Below are 25738 nucleotides of genomic sequence, written 5' to 3'. Positions count from 1 at the left end.
CTTTCACCTTGGTAAAGGTTTCTCTTGGGTTCTTCTGTCCATAAAACTTTGTTCCATAACTTTACTGGCTCACACCTCTGTACTTCTGGGCAAATTTAATCTGGCATTTTGTATTTTTGGTGCTGATGAGAGGTCTGCATCTTGCGGTGTGGCCTTTGTAATTCTGCGGTCGTAGGTCGACGTCTTCTGTGAATAATAGATTGCGATATTTTCACATTTTCACATCTGCACTCTGGAGGTTGTTGGTCATGTCACTGACAGTTGTTTTAGGGTTTTTCTTCACAGCTCTGATGATTTTTCTGTCATCAACTGCAGTTGTTTTCCTTGCCAACCAAGCCATTGTCTATTGCTAAGTACACGAGTGGTTTCTTTCTTTTTAAAGATATTCCAAATTGTTGTATTTGCTAAGCCTAATGTTGGTACTAAGGTTATAATTGAATTATTCTGTTCTTTCAGCTTCCAAATTGCTTGCTTTTCTTTGGTTGGCAGTTCTCTGGTCTCCTGTTGGTTTATGCCGACTGACTCCAAACACAGACAATCAGGGCAAAAGCAAACGCTAAAACCAAGACGATACATTCACAGCTCTTTTATGCGTGAACAGTCAATGCAACAAGAAATACCTGAGGAACAAGAAACACCTGTCAGTCATTTGTTCCAATACTTATGCTTACCTGAAATTGGGAGACTGAACATAAAAAGTGCTGTTGTTCTACAATGGTAAAACATATATGCAAAGAAATGCCAGGAAATCAAAGCTGCCTTTCTGTACTCTTGTCTCATATTCACCTTTTGATCCTAAATCCAATTTTTGTTTTTTTTGTATACAGAGTCGAGGTTCGTGTAAGAACGAACACATTAAACACGAAAACATGCACAGACACATAAAACATACAACAAAGGGAGCGGGAGACAAGAGGGGGAGAGAGGAAAGCACACAAGCACAACAACAGTAGAGAACAGGGACGTCGGGCTGTGGAAGGGAGGGCTGGGGGAGGAGGGTAGAGGGGTACATGGTATACAGCAAATGAATACTACTAGGAATTTCAGGAAAGAAGTTGGAGATTGAAAGAGGTGGATTTGGGGTGTTTTAACAGGGGTAGAAAAGATCAAGGTTTTGGATGGGGGAAGATAAGAGATGGTGGTGAACAGCTGTTTTAAAGACCTGAAGGGAGGAGAGGGATTGAAGAGAGTGTAGGAGTTTGTTCCAGAGGTGGGAGAAAAGAGGAATGAAAGAGTGAAGGTGAGCAGAGAGTCTTGAGTTTGGCAGTTTAACCACAAGAGGATTGCAGGCAGATCTTGTGCGACCTGTAGGAATATTTGGGGGAAAGAGCACAGATAGAGAGCTGGGGGAGCAAGGCCGGAGAGGAGTTGATAGAAGACGGAAAGACCACCATCCTGCCTGCGGTGAGAGAGAGAAAGGCCCTCAGAATCAGCTTAATCGTGGGAGAAACCAATGAAAATGTATTGAGTATATGGCAATAATTACAAATTTGACTTCACTGTTCACCGTATATTATAGTTACAGCCGCGGGCCCATTCTGGTCGCACTGTTAGAGTTCCCCGGTTTGTGTCAAAATGACCGCAACAGCCAACCAAATTCACTGTCCAAAGTAAGTTTCCAGGCCTGTTTGGCACATTACAATACTTGTGGGACCGTGGAATTATCCGGGTAAAATGCTGATAGATGCCCGTGAACTGATATAATTTTGGCTGAGCAAACTGTTGGTCACAGTCGTGCTCCAACGTGATGTCAACCACCCAAAACCACCAAACAAAACAGCCCATGACCAAATGTATTTTATAAAAGAAAATATCACAGAGGAAGGATACAATGAATCAGAATTAGAAAATCACAATGAAAACAAAGTAAATTGATTATAAAACCTCTTAACCCTCACCCTTGATACAAAACAACAAATCAGTAGATTCCTTAATTATGCTAATCTTTGGGCCCAATCAATCGCATAACACAACATTATACATAGGGAGAGGTAGAGGTGTGCACAGGAGTCTGAGCAGTACAATCCCAAGGCAGGGAAATCATTCTGTGGCCAAACAGGGAAGTGCGTGTGCGTGTGTCAGGACACAGACAGTCTGCAGTTCAACACCACTGCAGGGCAAACATTCCATAGCCAGAAAGGGAAGTGAAACTCAAGCTGTCCATTGGCAAAGTGAAACAAAGCCTTCTCTCATCAATGCACAACCTTCTCTCCCCAGATCTCTCAAGTCCCGCAGTTGTATTATTTTTGGCTCATGCGTCCTTCCACTTTGTTTGCCATTAGTGGCGATTGGACTGATGGGTGGGGTGACTCGGCCGTACCGGCAACGTCACGAGCCATCATGGTTTCTCAAGTTTCAACGGAATCACCACGTGCATAACGGCCGGGACACGAGCTGTCCGAGGTAATTTAGGCGCCTTTCGACGACTCTGGCTGATTTTCCTGCCAGCCTCCGGCTGCAAAGCTTGGTGCGCCTTTTACAAGAACAAAGGACAGACAACAGAGGAAAAGATCATAAAACAAAGCCAAAGGTTTGGAGGAGATAGAAAGAAAAGAGTGACATGGAAGAAAAACTAACCAACTGTGCACGTTTAGGGACGCATATCCAACATCACAATTACGTTATGCTTATTCTAAACAAATACAAATAAATAGCTATTATTATACATTATACTACATTATACTACATTATACTATGGCAGCTGGTGGGCTAGCGTGGGCTAGCTGGTGTTGGGCTAGCGGCTAGGGTGCCAGCTTAGGATCCTAGGATCCTGGGTTTGAATCCCAGTCGATCGCTGAATTAACGCCAGGGGGGTTGACTCAGCCTGTCATCCTTCCGAGGTCGGCAAATTGAGTACCAGTACACTGGTAATTCCCTGTGTGTCGTAAAAAAAAAAAAGGCGACAAAAAGGGTTGGCGGCAGGAAGGGCATCCGGCCATAAAACATCGCTTCAAAAAGGGGACCAACAAAAACAACAACAACCACGGTGCCCGAAAAAGGCCAACCCCCGCTTTGCGGGGAAAAATGGCCTCTAAAGGTGTTTTAAAATATATATATATATATACTATGGCAGCTACATTCAAATGTAAGGTGTGCACAGAGGGAGCTGCAGATGGAGGAAATGTTGAGTTGGATCTTGGAGACGGCGTGAAGCTGGAAGGTGTGAAAACATTTTGCTACCTCGGAGACATGCTGAATGGAGAAGGTGGATCAGACTCGGCAATGGTTGCTGGAGTTAGATGTGCATGGAAGAAGTTTCGGGAACTGAGTGGCGTGCTGATGAGGCGGGGAGTGTCGTTGAAGCTGAAGGGAAAGGTGTATGCTGCATGTGTGAGAAGTGTTATGATTTATGGGAGCGAGACATGGGTAATGAACGTAGAGCAGCAACGAAGGCTGGAAAGGGTGGAAATGCAAATGGTTCGGTGGATGTGTGGAGTATCGTTAAGAGAGAGGAGACAAATGATGAATTGCGAAAGATGATGGGAATAGAGCCTGTGATTGGTGCTGTGAAGAGGAACAGGTTGAGATGGTTTGGTCATGTGTTGAGGAAGGATGAAAGTGACTGGTTGAGAAGAGTGATGGAAATGAATGTAGAAGGAAGTAGAGGACAGGGAAGACCAAGAAAGACTTGGCTAAAGATGGTGGAAGAAGAAATGCGGGCAAGGGGGTTAACAAGGGGAGATGCAGAAAATAGGGCAAAATGGAGAAGATTGTCATGGGCCCGTAAGGCTAACCCCCACTCTAGCAGGGAAAATGGCCTTAAAATGCCTGTTGTATACTAAACAGTTTTACCCCACTGGGCCATTTCCACAACAATATATCTATAACCACTGACACACTCTCTGATATAAATGATTTGTGCCTACTAAGTGGGGTATAAAACTAATTTTGCATCCAATGCATCTCAAAGCCAATATCGCAAGAAAAAAGATCAACACGGATTACAGGGCTATTTGGAGACAATAGACAAAGCATGGCACATGAAATTTGAACTGAGGATCCCTGCATCGTGAGTGCTTTGACGCAAAGAGACGAACAAAAAAGTTTGATAAAGAAAAAGCATTTAAACTGTAAAGAGAGAAAGCAAAAAGACGAAAATGGGAAGGAAGATGGAAGGTTTTACGCACGAGGTCGATGGAAAGTGAAATTAAGGGAAGTGGAGATGGTCAAAAAGTGTAACATTTATATGCGATAGTTATTTGCAGAAGACTTCATATTTGTATTGGCAGTCAAATTGTAGGGCAATTCTAAATCAGGTCATCACAAGCATTTTTCAAACTATATTCATTGTCCACACTTTCATTTCTGAAGACAATTCAGGTGCGGTTAAAACAAAGCTTGCAAAGCCGACAAAAAACTCAGGCAGACATTTCATACAATTCACCAGCCAAGCCATATCTCGGCAACTTAAAAGTTTGTTTGGTTAATGCCTTTACCTCAAATGTCATAGGTTGCAAACGTATTTAATGCCACGGAATCCAATCAAGCTAAAAGCTGCTGCACACTTCACATTCTCTGCGCTGCATTTTCTGTTCTCCAAATTGATTTTCCTAATGCCTTCAGCTTGTACTTTTACTCAAAAAACAACAAACGGTGGAGAATGAAAGTCAATTATAATGGCTTCATCAGACAAATTTATTTCAACTATGGTTTTAACTCCCTGTGAAAACGACGTCAAGTTTAATGGAAAAGCATAACAAGGTAGTGAGAATTTACATAATAGCACTCAGGTCATGGAGAAAAGTGGACATGAAACAGGCTAATAGTTATAGCACGTTGCAAATAGGTATGGGGATTGACAAGTGGTAGAAAGGGCAGATACACAAAGCAAAAGGTAATAATAAATGGTAAACCCAAGAGATCATGATCCAGTCTGCAGTGATAAAAGCAGCTAGTGTAATGCCTCATTCTCCAGCAATGATATGCTAAAGATGTCCAAGAATTAACCTCTATCATGTCCAAGAATAAAAGGTGGAATAAAAGATCCTTTGTGCACAGCGGAAACCTAAACTCGATGTCACAAAAAAAAACTAACTACGTGGTACCAAGAAAGACGTGAGATACAGGCAGCAGGACGGAGGGGAAAGGAGACGTGAATGAGATATGGAGGATGAGGATGAGGACCAGCGAAGACTGCAAGAAGAGCTGGCAAACAAAATAGTGGAGATGAGAGTGACATTCCGAAAAGACCACAACTATACAAGATAGATACCAACTGACGGACAAAAACCAATAAAGCACTCAAGAGATTGGTACCAATTTCATCCCCAATAATAGAACTCAACACCATGAGCTTTGCAGCGGCACTGCTCATACAAGAATAAAATAAGAAAATTACACCACAACAAGAGCAAATCAGCCCATACAGACAGAGACCAGGCACCACCATGGAAACAGAGGCTTGAGGGAACAAAGGGAGTAACTGAGAAAAAAAATGATCACAAGATAATTTTAAAAAACGATGACAAAATCAACAAAGGGAGAAAACAGAACCGCATGTTTGAAAATAACCCAAAATGATTCTACCGCGAAGTAGGGAAACAAAAGCAAAATGTGTCAAATGCCCCTGAGAAAGATAAATTTGAAAATTTCTGGAAAGGAATCTATGAGGACCCAAAATAACACAAGATAGTCAGGTTCACTATGTCAATAAATTATATTTCGTTCAAAATCATGGTAGATTAGCAAACCTATACATTTTTGGAAAGGTTATAGCATAAGGAAACTAAAAATCAATGTTTACATTTGGAGAGATACCTGTATGGCAGCCATTTTGGATTTTCAAAATGGCCACTGTAAAATACATATTTTGTTCTATTTCTGCCTCTAATTACCCTAAAAAAAATTTAAAATATACCAAACCTATATTTTCAGGGACAAGGAATCCAATGAAAGTATCAAATTAGTGCTATGGGGAATGGTAAGACACGAATCAAAGGTTTTGAATTGCAAAATACTGTCTTTATATTCACGATAAGTTGCATAATCAAATACATGTTATCATTTTGTACAGGCAGATAATAACATCAAAATGTGTCACAATAATTCATATCACCAAACATACACAGGCAGTCAGCAAAATCATATATACACATGCAGTCAGTATAACTTCACATCTACACAGGCAGTCAATGACAAAATATACACAGGCAGTCAATGGCATCAAACATACACAATTACAGAATATGCCACTTAGAGTTCGTCATCACTGTCCTGTGTGTCGTATCCGACAATATAGTCCGCATCGTTTTCACAGTCCGTTCCACACAAGCAAAGGTCGGTCAAATTGATTGGCAAATCGAATTGGTCGAATGGTCGATCGAATCGAATCGAATCGATCGAATTGGTCGATCGAAGCGATTGGTCGAATGGTCGAATGGTCGAATTGGTCGAATGGAATTGGTCGATTGGTCGAATTGGTCGAATCGGCAAATGTAAACATTGATTTTCAGATTTTCCATGTAATAACGTTTCCAAAAATGTATAGGTTTGCTAATCTACCATGATTTTGAACGAAAAAACATAGTGAACCTGACTAAGAGGCGGATTGGATTCAAAGCTTGGAAGAAAAAAAATCATCCAAAGGAAATGCCTCCAGTGATATTTACTGAAGAGCTAAATAAAACACAAACTAGCAAAAATGGAAACATTAAAAGCCCATGCCCAAATGGAACTCCAAACTTCTGGTTAAAGCAACTAGATGCTCTCCAAAATCATCACGATCAAGAAACTTATCCAAAGGGAGGAGACCTTGGATGAGTGGCTCACAGAAGGTAACACCTTCCTCATTCCAAAGTCTGAAGAGAACCAACTACCTCACAAGTATAGACCAATAACCTGTCCGTCAACAACGTACAAACTCCTGATGGGAATAATCACAGAAATGATATTTGCCTGGCCCTGGACCCACTGAGCAACCTCATTAATGAGCAAGGACATGGATACACCCTGATATGAAATACAAGAACGTCCAAAAGGACAAAAAGGTGACCAACTTTACATGGATGATTTTAAACTATTTGACCCATATGACAAAAAATCTGCTCGTTCATTAAAAACTACTCGTAATGAAGTTGGAGTTTCACTGGACAATGAGTTGGAGAATGTGTTGAAGTGGGGGCACCACTGGCTGGTAACCTTCAATGCAAAGAAAACTAAATGGTTGTCCATATCTCGCTCTATAAACATGTCTTGCCCTTCTGTGCACATGGGGTCTTCAACCTTAACAGAGCTGTGGCTTCATCTGAGCATCTGAGCTGTGGCTTCTGGCTCTGGACATTTCCCATAACTTCCGTTGGGATAAGTACATTTCTGGTATTGCTAAGAGTGCTTCCAAGCGAGTTGGTTTTCTTTATCGAGCGCAGAGGTATTTACCTCCTGAGGCTGTTTTTTTTTGTACCTGTATAAGACAACTATACGTCCCCTCATGGAGAACCGTTTCCAAATTTGGGCCTGAGCACCAGCCTGTCACTTATCTTTACTTGACAGGCTCCCGAAATGCATAGTCAACCTAGTTGGTGTGTAGATGGGTGTTTGGACATAAGACTCGGTTTGCCATATCTGCACACCCATACACTATAGCCGATCCAAGATGGAGAACGAAAGGCTATGCAGATAGTTTTATCCCTCGTGCTGTCTCACTCTGGAATTCACTGCCTGTAAGGTGCTTCCGATTTATCCTACGATCTACACAGCTTCAAGAGGAATGTCAATTCCTACTTCCTACATCTTTGAAGTTTAATAGTATTGTTACGGACGCGGTTAAGATGTTATTTTGACCGAGCGGTGGTGTAACCGCGGCCGAACAGTTATTCCCCGACTAACCCGATTCAACCCCAAACGTTGGCCGTATCGCACCGCAGCTGCTCAATATGGAAAACTCTAAAGTGACCGAATGCAAAGAGGAAGAAGACGTACAGAAGAGTAACTGGGTTTATTATTTACACATATAAGCAGGAAGAAAGCAGTCACGTTTATTTACAGGCACATGAGACGCAGGTGACACAGTGAAATCCTTAGCTTATACAAGCTTAATTAACCCAGGGACAGAACAAACAAGGACAGACTCACGCGGGGAATGATGATAGGACTGGCGGGAGATGGATGGCTGGCGGGATAGGGAGGTCCAACTGGTCCTGCAGCCGATCGACTCGTTGGGCAGCCGCCGCTCCTTCGCGGCCCTGTTCCAAACTGCCGTCCAGGCCTCACGCTGCTGTGGCTGCAGTTTCGGTGGCTCCAGCTGCAGTAAATGCAGTTTCGGTGGCTCGAGCTGCAGTAAATGCAGTTTCGGTGGCTCGAGCTGCAGTAAGTGCAGTTTCGGTGGCTCGAGCTGCAGCTCAACTCTGGACTTCTCCCGGACTCAACTCAAAGCACCTCTCTTGGACCCAACTGCTTGGACTCCCTCTCGTCTCTCTGTAAAAGCTCATCTCTTCGGGAAACGCACTGCCGTGGGTTATATAGGCCCCGCGCCTCAACCTTTGCGAACCTCCCCAATCGCTCTTCCTCCGCCCTCTCTAGCCAAACCCCTGGCTCATGGTTGGTCGAGTGGGGCTGGCTCACTCCTCCCCTCTATGACGAGGTGGAGACACGCCTTTATTCTCCGACCCTGCCTCGTGGTCAATGGCGGCAATTGGAGGGGAGGTAATTGGCAATGGCACTCGAGGCCTGGCAATGACGAAAGGGGAAATGAAAGTTTTGGGAATGGGAATGAAGGGAATCTATCTCTTTCACTGGTGCAATGGAGTATTTCAATTAATGGGAGACACAGCCTTACCCTAAAACACATAAGATATAACTATTGAACAGGGGTACTCTATGATTGGCTGACATGCATGCTTTTGGACTAATTATGGGACGCCCTTTGACCTTTACACAGCTCCGGAGGCAGGAGGCGCAGAATAAACAATAATAATAATAATAAAGCACACAATAAAAAAAATACAGTCCTCATATCCGCAACAGTATTTTACCTGACTTCTACTACTTCATGTGTCTTGAATGCTTGGTTTTTTTCGTTTTTTTTGCTTTATCTTTATTCTCTAACCTTACCTTAGCCCCTTACCTACAGTAGCTTTATGCCTTGTTTGGGCAATTTTCATTAAAAAGAAATACACAAAATGTATTACAAAAATCAATGCATCCCGAGAATGTACCTACCAAGACGAGAAGGAGGTAGTGGCCTGATGGAGCTCAACCAAATGCAAAGAATGGCAACTGTCGGATTGGATTGGCCAAATACGTAAAAAGTGAAACGGACTACTGAATCAAATTTGTAGGCAAACATGGAGACAACAAACCAGAGAAGGAATCCCTAACCCACATAGCAAAAAACTTCCAAAGACAGGTGTGAATGGAAGATGTCGCACAAGAAACCGAAACGAGTACAGCTCCAACAATTGCAAAAAAAGAAAGAAAAATACAAAACAAAATATCAACAGATATACACTTACAACTGGGAAAACGATAAAAGAGCATGAAGGTATTAAATGAACAAAATTAAAAAGATGGACAGATTGGGAGTAGACAAATAAGGCTCTTTGGAATGGCTAAAAGAGATCAACTCAACTGGGATGGAGAACGAATCATTAAAAATGCCCAAGACCAAGGACACCACACCACTGGCTTTAAGAAAATTGTAGGACTGCGTCAGACAAGTGCAGGTTCAGCAAGCTAGAAACAGAAAGTATGAGCCACCTCCTATCAGGATGTAAAAATGCTATATAATTATCCTTTAGTGCTATCTAATCAATATATAGCATGGTTCATGGAAGTATGATGAAGGCAATTTGTGTTCTAGTCTTCAGGTATATAATTCAATTTAAACAAAGGTTTAACGGTGTATAAATAATTTCATTCCAGGTTTTACCACCGTTTTCCCGTGTCACATCACCCGATTACATCACCCGATCGAACACATCACATTAGTTATTGGTGACTGTTTGTGTATTTCTGACATCCTTAAAAACTGTTTCCTGTATGAAATTATTTTACAATTTTGTTTGAATGCCAAGTGTAAAAGTAAAAATATTATCTCACTTCTCTGCGCCTGTGCGGTCGGGACAAATTCTGAACCAAAGTACTGTAAAACGACACTTGTCTTCCTATTCATATTCCGATTCGTGTTCAAAATGTTCTTATTCTCCTCCTCCTCCTCCTCCTCCTCTTCCTCTTCTTCCCTTTATAAGGGGTGAGGTTCAATGATACCAATCTCCTGCCCTGCCTTGACCACAATCTTCCTCCACTTCTCTCTGTCCTCAGCAAACTCCCTCCACCCTCCAACCACCCCCACCTTAATGATATCCCTCTTCACACAATCCTCCAATCTCAAACACTGTCTACCTATTTTCATCTGATCTTGTTCCCTCAACCTATCCACTCTTCGCTATTCTCTCTTCCACCTTTCACACCAGATTTCCAGCCAATCTCAGCTGACATTCCACCAATCTCCCCATCAAGCTCATCTGCACACCAATCTCCTCCCTCAGTTCATCCATTCTCCTTCTATCCACCCTCTTCACTCCCGCAATCCTCCTGACCCAGTTGTTCTTCCAAACCTGCAGCCTCTGTTGTTGTCTCTGTAAGTGCCACCCTCTCCAGACCATAAAGATAGGCCAGTGTTACACAAGACATCAGGACCTTTTCTTTCAATGTCCTTCAAATCTTTGTCTGCCATTACACCCTACTCCACACATTCACACCCACCTGAATGCTCCTCTGTACCCCACCTCTAACTTATAATCACCATCTCTCGGGACAGTGTCGCAGGCCTTCTCCAGATAAACTCCACATCAACATTCAAAATATAACATTCAATTTAAATAAGTTGTTCCTTTATCATAAACTGATGATCATAAACCAAGAAGACAGATGGACGGACATGCCCAATTGCTTAACCCGACTTTATGCTTCAAAAATAAAAGGGGAGAGTGGATCAGAGGGTAACTAAGTGAGGAAGGCAGAAAATAGGAGGCTGGAAGGATATGGTGACTAAAGAAATGTACGTGACCTATAGGGTTTTTCCACAACCAAAAAAGGGTCAAAAAATTCAACAACTTTTATCGGTATTAACAGAATTATAATTATCTTCAAGCCACTCATTATTAAATGCGCTTTTCATCATTTCTTTCTGGCATGTTGCAGAGTCAACTTCCCACCAGTCTTTACTTCACAATAGATATATTTCAGATTTTGAGTGACGAAACAAAATAATTTGAATGACAAAGAAAATAAACCAAATCCAAGTACAGAGTCCAAATATTTATTGACCTCTTGTACAGTAAAGATTTGTTTATTTATTTATTTTCCAATTTCTGAGCTGGACAGTGCTTTTGAAATCGTATTCAAAATGAGAGGTCGGCGATTCAAACTCTTGAGTGAAATTATGGAGAAGGAGAGGTAGAAGTGACTGCCTCATCGTCCGATAGCGAGTGATCGACTTAAGAACGTACATATTAGAGACCAAAAAAATAACGTGATCACAGGTTTAGGTTTCCTCATTATTTCGTCGATCACGTGTTTCAGCAGCAGATTCTCTACCACCGAGAAACCGAGATTCTAGAAGGTTCCTGATTACATGGTTTGCTTTTGCTGGAACACCAGGATATAAATCCAGGACCTCTGCCCACCTCCACTCATTTGAATTCCTTTTTTTTTCCTTGCCTGTGGAACCAACTTCCACATCCTCTTCAATCTCCATTATTCCCTTCAGATCTTGAAAACTGTTCAACACTACCTCAGATTGTCTCCAATCCAAAAGCATGACCTTTTCTACGCTCTAACTCCCACCCCGAGCCCAATACCTCCACCTTCCAAATTTCCAGTTTTCCCTCCTGAGAGTTCCCTTTTGTGTCCATTTTGTCCATTCCATGCATCCGCTCCTGCCCCCCATTACTCCCCACACTGTTTCTCCACCTCCCTCTCTGTCGTAGCCATCAGCTCTACTGTTGGTGTTTCCCCCCTCTCTCTTCTGTTCCTTTTGACCTGTTACATTTTGGTCTGTTCAGTGTACTAGTACAAGCTCTTCCACGAGACTTGACTATGTACGCAAAAAACAAAAACCCCAGGCTCTCCACCCATGCCCCGTATAGAACTGTACGGTACACAAAAACAACTTGGCAAATGATCAATCAACGTTCAGTGTTAATGAACAATTTTATTGACGACGTAAAACTGATCGACGACGTAAATTTATAATAATGTCCCCTATTTGCCAACAACGCTAAAAAGATTAGACGTAAACTGATCATTAATTGCATAAAGGATCCGGTGGTTCTTAAGGTACCAAGCAACTTGTATAATCTTCCACGATTTTGTGCCTCTTATCCTTTCTTAAAAACTAGAGCTTCCAGGGAAGCAGAACTCAACTGAACTGACTGGACAACTTTAAAGTAGGTCAGTTGTCTGTACTAGATTTGACTTAAGATAGCAACCTACCTTGTGTGGTAAGAGTCACACACACCAAGTTTGATCAAAATCCATTAATATTTGTGGACGTTAAAGTCTTAACGTTTTGGAGCTGAAAACAATATGGCGGCCTATGGCGGCCATTTTGTGATTGATCGGGTTGGAATGCAATAGCAACCTACCTTGTGTGGTAAGGGTTAAACATTCTAAGTTTGATCAAAATCTGTTAATATTTTTGGACGCTAGAGTGTTAACGTCGTTTTCATGACCAAAAACAAAATGGTCGCCTAAGTCCGCCATTTTTCAACGGATCGGGCTGAAACGTAATAATAACCTGGTCATTGGCGTGAGGATGCTGCATGTCAAGTTTGATCAGGATCGGTTGATATTTGTGGACGCTGGAGTGTTAACGTCGAAAAGTTAACGGACGACAGACGACGGACGCCGGATGGTTCAGTATGTGATGAACTCAACTGGACAGTAGTCCGGTTGAGTTAAAAAATAAAATAAAAATCTACCCTATGGAATAATTTTACTCTTAATGCAACCCAGGTCATCAATGCTCAAGGTGGATTTTGAATTCAAAAGCCAGCTACCAAGAAGAGGTCCCATCAGGATTGAGCATAATTGACTAAAAGGACTTTCTTGTCCAAAATAATCTATGACCAGTAAATAGGAAAGGAACGAGTTAAATAACTTCTGCTTTCAATAGATATACCAAGCCAAGAGCATCGTTTGGTGATAGTTGAGTGAATGGCAAAACAACCCATCACTTACCAAGCAAGATTTCTACTGGAGCCAATGCTTCATCCAGATAATTTTCACTACCTTTTAAAATGCAAAGCACGACGCATGGCTACCCGGCACGGTGGGTGAAGCCAATGTCTATTACATAGCAAGTTACAGCAGAAATGGAGCGTAGTCGTGTGATAGGCGCTCACTCACTTCTGGGGGGGGTGGACGGCGAAGGAGGACTCTCGTGCATCGATGCATACACGGATTTGTTGTGCTTTTATGTACTGGAGTGGAACGAGTGGCCAAGTGCGTGTTGCGCAAGCTGAAGCTTGGCCTGCAAAAGAACGCGAGGCTGCCGTACGATCGAGATTCAAACTCTCCATGGATATATTTAAGGTTTTGCAAGACTAGTAATTAAGCAGACTTCTCTGATGAGCCGTCACGACAGGGATTTCTATATACAGCATGCACAATCCCCTGCCACTATTATTGCCCTTGGTGATGTGTGTCAATGCATCAATGAGCCCAAAGATTTGTACCGAGTGCATGTGGCAGGGAGAACTGCGCACAGCACACAATTACCCGCGTCTCACATTCCCCCATCACCTCCTTAAAACCACGTGTCCAACAGCACCCAATCAAAACTCCGGCATAATCTCTCAAGCTCATTATTGAATGATTGCAGAAATTATTTGAATTCTCAAAACACCCGAAGGCTTATAGAAATTAAAACACACTCACATGCGTCATTATATGGACGCTATTAGCGACCAGCTTCCAAAGTTACTGTGACGTAAGGAGAGGGTAGGAGGGGGAGTGGGGATGCTTTTAGGGGACTCGCTGAGCCTGACAGCACCTACGTGGATGACTCATGTACAGCACCTCCTTCGGGCCTGCCGACAACTCAAGCACGTTGCTCTCACAGCAGGTGCACAAAGCTTGGGTGAGGGATCGCTGCATTGTCACCATTAATGCCGATCACCACACCTTCTGCCTCACCTATCCCTCTCTTCCCTTCCTTCCCAATGTACAGCACTGCATTCCTTTCAGGCCTCACCAAACATCTACCCCATCATGAGAGAAACTTTCCCAGCTGGTATATGGGGTAAAAATAAAAACAACAAGAGGGAGAATTGCTTTGTAGTACATGTCTCCGACCAAGTTTCAGTTCAATATATAAAAGGAAAAGGGGAAAAAGTCTGCAAAATTTTGCTGCAGTAAACACATAACACTTAAAATAAAACCTTTATTTGGGCGGTGTATAATGCCGCGTTCTGTGGCGAAAATAAAAATAACCTGATGTACATACATGAAGCAAAAACATGCGTACGGCTTATACAATACATCGTGGATCTAGACAATATAACCAAGATCATTCCAATTGCACTGGACCATGGACTAATACTCAGGCCTAAGGCCTGTCGATCTGTGCTGCTAAATTTGTTGTGGAGTCAGGCCAGCCAATGGGTGTAAAGCAGTGGAGTGGCGTCAGGGCGGATGAAAATTGACCCATGCATAATACGTGATATTTTCCAAGCCCAAAAAGGCCATAACTCGGTTAAAAATTGGCGAAATGCCATAAAACTCACTTATGTAGCAAGCAGAAAAAGACATAAAATGTCATAGCCCCTGCCATGGTTTGAGTAATTTTGATGGAGTGAAAGGCTGTCAATTCGCCATCTTTGATCAGATGACAAAACAAAATCTTCTGCATATGTAGCCTATACCTGTGTATCGTCTTTGTGCAACGTTTGAATAAAATCGGACCATGCATATCAGAGAAATGGATGGGGACACATTTAAGTAACAAAACGGCCACATTGAATCTGATCTAAAAAAAAAAGAAAAAGACATTCAAATGTAAACCATCATTCATTATTTGTGTGCCAAGTTTGAACAAGATCGGCAAATGCATGTCTGAGAAATGGTTGAGGACCTGGTCAATATCGGGGTTTTGTTTTTTTTAAACTAAATTGGCCGCCAGTCTACCAGTCGGCCATCTTTGGTCAGATCGCAAAGTAAAGTGAGGTGCACATGTATGCTGTGGAAGGTTATTTCCACTTAAGATGACTATTTTTATGTACAGTGTAGGAGAGTTACCTCCTGTGAAATCCCAAATCAATACTTAAAACATAATGACATCTTCCAGATTAATTTTTTCACATCAGAATACTTGTTATTAAAGCGCAGCGTTACGCGCGCTGCTTGTGAGCAAGGAGGAAGCGGACAAGCGGTAACATATAAACGTCTTTATTGTAAGACTACACTGTAACACTGAAATGCTCCCGGGCTGGTCGCCCGGTGTATATCATGAGGCCACGCCTACCCCTCGGGCGTGGCCACCGCCCACTTGGTGCGTGGAATGATGTCACCACGCCAGTGGGCTTTTGTGTCCGCCACACGCGCCCCCCCAGAATTCCCACGCACCTGGAGGGCCAGTTTGCGGGGCAGACGAATGACCCGGCCGAAGCGCCCCCTGGCGATCGGCGGCGTCCGGGGTGCAGGGATGCCAGGTGGGATGCCCCTGGCTGCCCCTGGGATGGGTGCAGGACCGGGGGGCGGCGTGGCGGCGGGGCTGGGCGGTGCCGGGGGTCCGCCCGCAGGAGGGCGGCCCCGACGTGGGAGTCGGGCCACTGGCGGTGGATGGTCCACATCGAGGTGGGCCGGCTTGAGGCGGTCTACCGAAACGCGGTCAGGAGTACCGCCGATGTCCAGGGTGAAGTGCTTCGCCCCGGTCTCCAGCACGCGGAAAGGCCCGTCGTACGGGGGCCGCAGTGGTGTCCGATGGGCATCGTGGCGGACGAAGACGTACTCCGCCGTGCGAAGCTCCGGGGCGACGTGCGTCGGTGGGTGCCCGTGGCATGCCGTTGGCACCGGGGCGAACCTCTGGGCGGTCTCTTGCAGAGCGGAGCGCTGCTGTGCCGCGGACCATGGTGCTGTGGAGTCGGGGAGGAACTCGCCCGGCACCCGCAGCGGTTGCCCGAAGACCAACTCCGCCGCGGATGCGCGCAGGTCCTCCTTGGGCGCCGTCCGGAGTCCCAGCAGGACCCAGGGGGGCCTGTCGACCCAGCCGCCGTCGCGGAGGGTGGCCCGGAGCGCGGCCTTCAATGAGCGGTGAAATCGCTCACACAGGCCGTTAGCCTGGGGGTGGTAGGCCGTGGTTCGGTGCAGCCGGACCCCGAGCCCCTGCGCAACCGCCCCCCAGAGCTCCGAGGTGAACTGGGGGCCGCGGTCGGATGAGATGTCTGAGGGGGCGCCGAACCAGGCGACCCAGGTGGCGATGAAAGCCTGCGCGACATCGGCCGCCGTTGTCGACGCCAAGGGCACGGCCTCCGGCCACCGGGTGGTGCGGTCCACCATGGTGAGGACGTAGGTGAAACCCCGCGAGGGGGGCAGAGGTCCCACCAGGTCCACGTGGACGTGGTCAAACCGGCGTTCCGGCACCGTGAACGGGGCCAATGGGGCCTGGGTGTGCCGGTGCACCTTGGCGCGCTGGCACGCGAGGCACGTCCTGGCCCAGCCGCGGACGGCCTTCCGGAGGCCATGCCAGACGAACTTGTCGGCGATCAGCCTTTGGGAGGCCCTCGCGCCCGGGTGGGACAGGCCGTGGATGGCGTCAAACACCTGGCGCTGCCAGCCCGCGGGCACGATGGGGCGAGGATGCCCGAGGGAGACGTCGCACAAGAGGGCCACGCCCGCGCCGTCGAACGGCACCTCGGTGACGCAGAGGCCCGTGACGGCGGTCCGCAAGGCCTGGACGTCGGGGTCAGCGGCCTGGTCCGCTGCCATCCGGGCATAGTCGATGCCGAGGTGGACTGCGTGGGCGACGGCCCGGGAAAGGCAATCCGCCACCGGGTTGTCCTTCCCCGCGACGTGCTGGATGTCCGTCGTGTACTCGGACACGGCCGAGAGGTGACGCTGCTGCCGGGCCGACCACGGCTCGGTGACCTTGCCCATCGCGAAGATCAGCGGCTTGTGGTCGACGAAGGCAGTGAACGCCCGGCCCTCGAGCAGATGGCGGAAGTGCCTGACCGCCAAGTGAAGTCCGAGCAACTCGCGGTCGAAGGTACTGTAACGGCGTTCGGGCGGGCGAAGCTGCCGGCTAAAGAACGCCAGCGGTTGCCAAGCTCCACGCACCCATTGCTCGTGCACCGCGCCCACCGTGTAGTCCGAGGCATCGGTGGTGAGGGCGATCGGTGCATCGGGCGCCGGGTGCGCGAGCATGGTGGCGTTAGCCAAGGCGAGCTTCGCGCCCGTGAACGCCGTGTCCATCTGCTCGGTCCAGGTAACGTCGCCTTTGCCCGGCTTACCTCGGAGAGCTTCGTGCAGGGGGCGCAGGAGCTGGGCGATACGGGGCAGGAACCGATGGTAAAAGTTCACCATGCCCAGGAACTCCTGCAGCCCTCTGATCGTGCGGGGGCGCGGAAACCCCTTCACCGCCTCCACCTTGGCCGGCAGGGGGACGGCTCCGTGCCTGGTGACACGGTGCCCCAGAAAATCGATTGTGGCGGCGCCGAACCGGCACTTTGCGGGGTTCACAATCAGGCCATGCTGGCCCAGGCGTTCGAAGAGCGTGCGGAGGTAGCGTAGGTGCTCTTCGCGGGACGCGCTGGCGACGAGGATGTCGTCCAGGTAGACGTAGACAAAATCCAAGTCGCGCAGGACGCTGTCCATCAGTCGCTGGAACGCCTGAGCCGCATTCTTCAGACCGAAGGGCATGCGCAGGAACTCGAAGAGTCCGAATGGCGTGATGACCGCCGTCTTCGGGACGTCCTCCGGCCTGACGGGGACCTGATGGTAGCCGCATATGAGGTCCACCTTCGAGAAGAAGGACCTGCCCGCCAAACGGGCGGAAAAGTCCTGAATGTGGGGGACGGGGTAGCGGTCGGGAGTCGTGGCGTCATTGAGACGGCGATAGTCCCCGCACGGTCGCCATCCCCCGCCGGGCTTCGGCACGATGTGCAGCGGCGACGCCCAAGCGCTCTCTGAGCGCCGAACGATGCCGAGTCGCTCCAGGGTAGCGAACGCCGCTTTTGCCACCGCCAGCTTCGTCGGCTCGAGGCGGCGTGCCCGGGCGTAGACCGGTGGCCCGACGGTGGGGATGTGATGGGCCACCCCGTGCTTGACGGCCCCCGCCGAGAAGGTGGGCCGCGTGAGGGCCGGGAAGCCGGCGAGGAGGCGGGTGAATGCGTCCGCTGCCGGAAGCGTACAGACCAACGTGGCCGGAACCGAATCGTTCGGCAAGCCGCTTGGCAAGCCGCTCGTTGAGCTGGGCAACGCACAAGCGAGCGAGCTGAACGTCTCGGCCTGGACAAGCCGTCTGCGCTTGACGTCGACCAGGAGCCCATTAGCGCACAGGAAGTCCGCGCCAAGCAGTGCCATGGGCACGTCGGCGGTGACGAACGTCCATCGGAAAACCTGCCCTCCAAACCGCAGAGAGAGGCAGCGTTTTCCGTACGTACGGATGGGCGTCCCGTTCGCGGCAAGCAGCGCGGGGCCCCCACCCGCGGCGTGCTTGTCTGACGTGCCGGCGGGAATGACACTCACCTGCGCTCCCGTGTCGCACAGGTAACGGCGCCCGGAGAAGGTGTCCGTTATGAACAGCAGGCTGCTCGAACGGCCAGCGCTCATCGCCACTATTGAGCGCCGGCCCGGGCGTTTCCCGACCCGTTGAAGGAGCACGGCGGATGACACCGCCGAGCTTCGTGGCCGAACTTGGCGTGGAACCAGCACCAGGTGGTGGAGCTGGAGGAGCGCGGCTGGCTCCGCCCGGCCGGTGGAGTTGGCGGGTTTCCCCGCGGTGGCGGTTTTCGCCGCGGCGGTGGGCGGGGCGTGGCGGCGTTCACGAGGTGCGTATCAGCATGCTGCTGAACATCAGCGCGCTGTAGAAGCTGATGCTGTGGAACATGCTGCTGAACATCAGCGTCGAGGGCCGTGACGGCCACGCCGACGCTCGCCCGCGTGTCCGAAGCGGCGAAGTACCTGTCCGCCTTGGCGGCCAATGCTCGGGGTTCCGTTAGCTCGGTCCCGGCCAACGCGAGGCGAACCTGCGCTGGAAGTTGGCGCCGGAAAAGCGCCCGGAATAGCGAACCGGGGGCTTCGTCGCCCAACAGTGACAGCATATGGTCCATTCGGACCGACGGGCGCGTCTCACCGAGCTCGGGGAGATCCAGGAGGCGATCGGCCCATGCGTCGTCCGTGAGGCCGAACGTGGCTAGGAGTAGCCGCTTGAGTGCCTCGTACTTGTGGCCGGCCGGTGGGTGGCGAAGGACGGACACAACTCGAGCGGCCGTGCCGGGCCCGAGGGAGGCGACGACATGGCAGTAGCGCAGGTCGTCGTTGGTGAGGCGCCGAAGCTGAAATTGGGCTTCGGCTTGAACGAACCAGACTTCGGCCTGGGCCTCCCAAATTTCGGGAAGTTTAATCGCCATTGCCTTGTCGTTGGCCATTGCAATGGCGTCGTGTTCGGAAGGATCGCTACGGCAGATCCAACGTCGAGGGTCACCAGTAAAGCGCGGCGTTACGCGCGCTGCTTGTGAGCAAGGAGGAAGCGGACAAGCGGTAACATATAAACGTCTTTATTGTAAGACTACACTGTAACACTGCAATGCTCCGGGCTGGTCGCCCGGTGTATATCATGAGGCCACGCCTACCCCTCGGGCATGGCCACCGCCCACTTGGTGCGTGGAATGATGTCACCACGCCAGTGGGCTTTTGTGTCCGCCACATTATAATGATTTTATACATCTATTGATAATCCAATCTTTACAATGATACAAATTGGTCTGCAATGATAAACCAATGTTTGACGGTCCTAACCCTCAACCATGAGGTCAGGCCAATCTCCCTAGTCATATCTCAAGTATTTGACAGTCTGACATCCAGCCCTGAATGCTTGCAAAGCTTGCTGCTTGTGACAAAACCACCTTTCATACCTGGATTCCTGACTTCCTCCACTAATGCCATCAATGCGTTGCTATCAATGAAACCCACTCCATTCCAAGGCTGGAGTTCCCAGAGGCCGCATCTTGGGCCCGGTCTCACTCAAAACAAATACCCTCTCCAATGCTCTTGAAAATTCCTCCTTTTTACAGATGGCACATTGTGTCATGCAGAATCCCCATCACAATGACATACATACAGCAGCTGTGTCACTCTCCTGATCTCAAATTGAATTGAAGCTTGTCTGATAAAATCTCTCTCTCAACATGTCACTTCAGAGGTATCGTCAAATGAGCAATCCCATCTATTTCCATGGTCAGCTACAAGAAGAGGTTCCATCTCATTAACTTGTAGGCCTCACCATCAGCCATGATCTCTCCTGGGCAAATCACATTGCAAAATGGCCTCCAAAGCCAGCTACAACTGGGCATACCCCTCATTCCAAGTCTTTCCTTGAAAACTACTGAGCCAACAACTAAAAGGCTTTTGCCTATAGTTCAATGGATTACTGCTCTCCCCGATGGGCTGGTACACCAGCAACACATCTAATTCTCCTCGATTCTGAGAAATATGTGCAGATCTCAACATTAAATTAGCATCTCCCATGATAAGCAAAAGACACGTTGGTCTCTTAATAATAATAATAATAATGCATTTATTTTATATAGCGCTTTTCAGGAAGCCCAAAGACGCTTTGACAGAGTGCAAAACATAATGCATAGCAAAACATAAAAACAATTGCAAAAAAAGAAGAATCAATAGGGAAATATTCAAAGCACAAAGGAGGGAGAAGGAGAGGAGATAGTCAGGGGTTAGATGCTGTGGGTTAAATGTTGAATGCAGTGTTGAACAGGTGGGTCTTGAGTGATCTTTTGAATGTGGTGAGTGAGGAGGAGTCTCTGATGGTGTGAGGTAGCGAGTTCCAGAGGGTGGGAGCAGCGATGGAGAAGGCCCTGTCCCCCCAGGATCTAAATTTGGTCCGGATGGGGGGGGGGGGGGGGGTCAGGAGGTTGGTACCAGCAGAGCGGAGGTTGCGGGTGGGAGTGTGTCTGGAGAGGAGGTCAGCCAGGTAGGATGGGGCCAGGTTATGGAGGGCTTTGTAGGTCAAGAGGAGGATTTTGTACTGGATTCTCTGGGAGATGGGGAGCCAGTGAAGCTTGTAAAGGACGGGGGTGATGTGGTCACGGGTCCGGGAATGGGTGAGTAGACGGGCAGCGGAGTTCTGAATGCTCTTAATTGCAGAAAGGTTGGTAGCCTTTATCATCTTCTTTTTCTTTTTTTTTTAACTGCCTCTCCTACGCTTTAGCTCAATCTGCGCTCAGCACTCAAATCCTCCCCAGATTCTCGAGGCCGCACGCGTTCTTCCAGTAACCTCCTCATGATTAAACTCCACATATTAATGCACTCACATATGCACATGGAGAAGGGCTCCAAGCGAGTGCATAAATGGTCGCATATGCGGCTCGACTTTTGGCAGTACATGCAAAAACGCGCGTGTGTGTGTGTGTTTATATATATATATATATATATATATATATATATATATATATATATATATATATATATATATATATAATCACCATCTTTGTTGTTATTGCGGTCTTTGTTGAAAGAACCATGTCACTGATTGTCTTTCGCAGCAAGAAGTCAATAACAGGATTATATCACAGGTGGCGTGACAAAATGTAAGGACAGGTACATTTGACGATTGGCTTCACAATCGGGTAAATAAGGGTTGTTGCGTTCTGTATTAGTGGAAAACAACTGCTGCACGTCTACAAAAGTTATTGCGGCTTCCTCTGGAGATGGTCCGTCAACTCGACAATGCTGTTTGTCATGGAGTGGTGGCTTTACGAAATTCTGGCATGAAACAGCGTCTATTGCTCGGCAGTATGGCATCACTCAAGGTCAGGTGTCAAAGATCCTGAAACGAAATGCTCAGGGGGGTGTCCCTACTCCAATACCGAGGCCAGGACGTCCCCGCAGAACCACAAGGAGGGATGATCGCCAGCTGCACCGGTTAGTCCGCAATGGCCATACCAAGTCAGCTAATAGGCTTCGGGCTGAGTGGCAGCAACTGACAAATGTGCCTGTATCCAGAAGGCTAGTCAACCAACAAAAAAACAAGACCAGGTGAGAACAAGGGAGGTCAAATTCAGTATCTTGTGTGACCCCTGTGAGCATTGATGACAGCCATACATCGTCTGTACATGGAGTGGATTAATCGGTTGATGAAGGCATTTATCACTTGGGCCCACACTCTGAGAAACGCCTGACTGAGTTGAGCTGCAGTTGTCGGCCTTGGTCGAACGTCATTCAGTCTTCTTTGAACCTCGTCCCACAAGTGCTCTATCGGGTTGAATTTGGGGCTGAGCGCAGGCCAGTGCATGGTTTGGATGCCATTCTGTTGCAGGAAGTCCTTTGTTGCTCTGGCAGTGTGGGCACGGGCATGGTCCTGCTGGAAGACTATTTCCGTGACTTCCAAAATGTGGCACAACGTGAGGTCTGAGGACTTGATCGATGTAGTGAGCAGCTGTGACACCATTGCCTCTTCCTGGACCAATATTCTGGAACACCACAGGACCGACTTTGTGATCGAGAGCAATAGCACCCCATACCATGATGTTTGGACCACCCCACGAGTCTCTTTCCATCACACGGTCATCTGAGTAGCGTTCCCCACGTCTACGTCAAACTCACTCTGCCATCTGCCGTGGAAACACAGTATCGGCTTTCGTCTGAGAAAAGAATGGTTCTCCACTGCTGGTAACGCCAATTTTGATGCTGTGTGGCCCACTGTAGTCGGTCACGGCAGTGTAGAGCTATAAGAATGGGGCCACGATACGGCCTGTGACAACGGACATCCCTGTTCTTCAAACGTCGACGGACTATCACCACTAATGTGTCTCTGGTGGGTTCCAACTGTTTGTCTTGCAGTTTCTGTAGCCCTGGTAAAGCGATCTTGGATGTGATGATGCACAATCTGTCGATCCTGTCGTGGTGTTGTTACCCGCGGTCTGCCACTGTGTGGGCGGTCATCGGTGCTGTTGGTGGCCTGGTATCGTTCCTGTAACCTGTAGATGGTTCACATTGACATGGAAAGCATTGGCAACCATTCGTGCAGTCTGTCCAGCATGCAATCTTCCAATAGCCTGGTCTCTCTGAATCCTCGTAAGTCTGGGCATGGCACTGGCATCGAAACACGAATGATGAACACACGCTTTGGGGTGCCTTTTATAGGGAAAGTCACAAGGAGACGCACGTGCATTTTGATTTCCATGGGAATCATGCACGACTTTGTACCATGGTCGGTTTTTTGCCTGCGTTTTGGTGACCTGTTTTTATCCACGTGTGCACCACTGTCGGTAGTTAGGATTAAATTTAGACACAGACTAATGTAAATAACGAGATATCTAAACGAAATGCATTGATATTTCTATGGGAAATGTTCAGGAATTATTTTTATGAAGTAACATTTCTATTGCTGTTCAGTGTATATATATATATTGTTACGATCCGCGGTTAAGGATGGTATGTTTGCCGAGCAGAGGCCCCGCGACCTAACAGTTTCCCCGATTCACCCAATTCACTCGAACGTTGGCCGTAGCGCGCCACAGATATTCAATGAGGGAAAACTCTAAAGCGACCGAATGTAAAGAGGAAGAAGAAGACGTACAGAAGAGTAACGGGATTTATTATTTACACACACAAGCAAAAAGGAGCAGTCACGGTTATTTACAGGGGACATGAAAAAGCAGGTGACAGTGAAAATTACTAGCTTACCTAACAGGCTCAACTTATTCCCAGGGACAAGACAAAAGACAGACTACGAACACACTTACACGGGGAATGATGATGATAGGGATGGCAGGTGGATGGCTGGCGGGATAGGGAGGTCCAACTGGTCCTGCAGCACGATCGGCTCGTTGGGCAGCCGCCGTTCCTTCGCGGCCCTGCTCCAAACTGCCGTCCAGGCCCCACGCTGCTGTGGCTGCAGTTTCGGTGGCTCGAGCTGCTGTAGATGCAGTTTCGGTGGCTCAAGCTGCTGTGGATGCAACCGCCACTCTTGTCATGGACCTCTCTTTGTCATGGACCTCTCTTTGTCATGGACCTCTCTTTGTCAATGTCATGGACCTCTCTACGCAGCTCTCTTCGCAACTTCTCTACGCAGCTTTCCTCTGACGACTCAGCTCTTTTCATGGACCTCACCACGCAGCTCAGCTCTGGTCACTCTGGCGCGCGCGCTTTTATAGCGCCTCCGGCGATTAAGCCGCCGGCCTTCAGGACAAGCCCATCGGTGTGCTCACCTCGGCCCTGGTTGGTCGCGCGACCCTCTGACTCCGCCCTTGATGACGGGCGGGCACGCCTTTCTTCCCCAACCCAAGCACATGTTCAATGGCGGCAATTGTAGTTGGCAATGCGAATGGCAATTGACGAAAGGGGAAATGGAGGTTTTGGGAATGGGAATGAAGGATGAAGGGAATCTATCTCTTTCACTTGGTGCAATGGAGTGTCATTTTAATGGAAGACAAGGCCTTACCCTAAAACACATAAGATATAAGCTACTGAACAAGGGTTTTATAGTGTCCTTCAATGGATGCTTTATGGAATTAACTACCGGAACGCCCTTTGACCTTTACACAACACTGGAGGCAGGAGGGGCCAGACTCGAGCAATAATAATAAGACACACAATCAAAAAAATACAGTCCTCATATCCGCAACAATATGCATATATATATATATATATATATATATATATATATATATATATATATATATATATATATATATATATGTATATATATATATATATATATATATATATATATATGCATATATATTGTTGCGGATCTCCAAACGTCAGCCTTCCCCTTACCAAGGGGGGATTAATCCCCTTGTCTGTTATCTAGCCGACGCGATCCGGGGCTATGACGTTCCTTCCGGCTGACGTTAGGTAGGGTCGTAAGCCGAATTCTTATTACCTAATTACTAACGCCAGCCATGAAGCAAAGAAATAACCCCACCCGAACCACGGTTTTGGTGGACACGCCGAGCGATAGCGAGCCGCGATTCGGGCCGTTAACAGGAACTAACCCGATCCAAGCGGTTCCGAATCGTGCCACGTTTACCCAATGGAGAAATCACTAAGACGGTCGAATTAAGAGGAAACAGGAAGAACAAGCAATTTATTACACTTTGTACAATGAAGAGGAAGAAGCAATGTACAGTGAAGAAGAAGAAGAAATGTACAGTGAAGAAGAAGGAGATACACAGGGCAGCCTTATACAGTCTTAACTTATCCCTGGACACGGGCCCGTTTGCACTCAGACTCAGACGGGGGTTGCAGATGGTCGGGTTGAGGGTCCAAGGATGGCGTCCACAGCTCGCTCCGGTCCCCGACTCATACCAAGAAGACGATGGTAGACTGCAGGCAAACTCTCCACGTGTCGTTGGCACGGATCGGACAATTATATGGGGGGGGGGGGGGGGGGGGGGAAATCGGTAGGCTGGGCTAGCGGTTACTTCGCGGCTCACGGCCGTGTACGTAATAGAGATACCAGCGCTTTATACGCACTTCCAGCAAGCCCAAAGCCAAATCCTCCATGAGTCCTGGCAATCAATCAGGATAACAGCGCCTCTGTCATGCGCCAATCGCG

General features: G+C 47.8%; 1 protein-coding gene across 1 annotated transcript in view; it reads right to left on the bottom strand.

Annotated features, from left to right (window-relative positions):
- Positions 1–25738, bottom strand: part of LOC137422390 (lysosomal cobalamin transport escort protein LMBD1) — an 80186-nt gene that overhangs the window by 15903 nt on the left and 38545 nt on the right. The gene's annotated exons all lie outside the window — the stretch shown is intronic.

This window comes from Myxine glutinosa, chromosome 2 (genome assembly GCF_964187855.1).
Source record: "Myxine glutinosa chromosome 2, kmMyxGlut1.1, whole genome shotgun sequence".
Lineage (NCBI taxonomy): Eukaryota > Metazoa > Chordata > Myxini > Myxiniformes > Myxinidae > Myxine > Myxine glutinosa.
The sequence above is the reverse complement of the archived record's forward strand: the minus strand, read 5'-3'. Positions and strand labels throughout refer to the sequence as shown.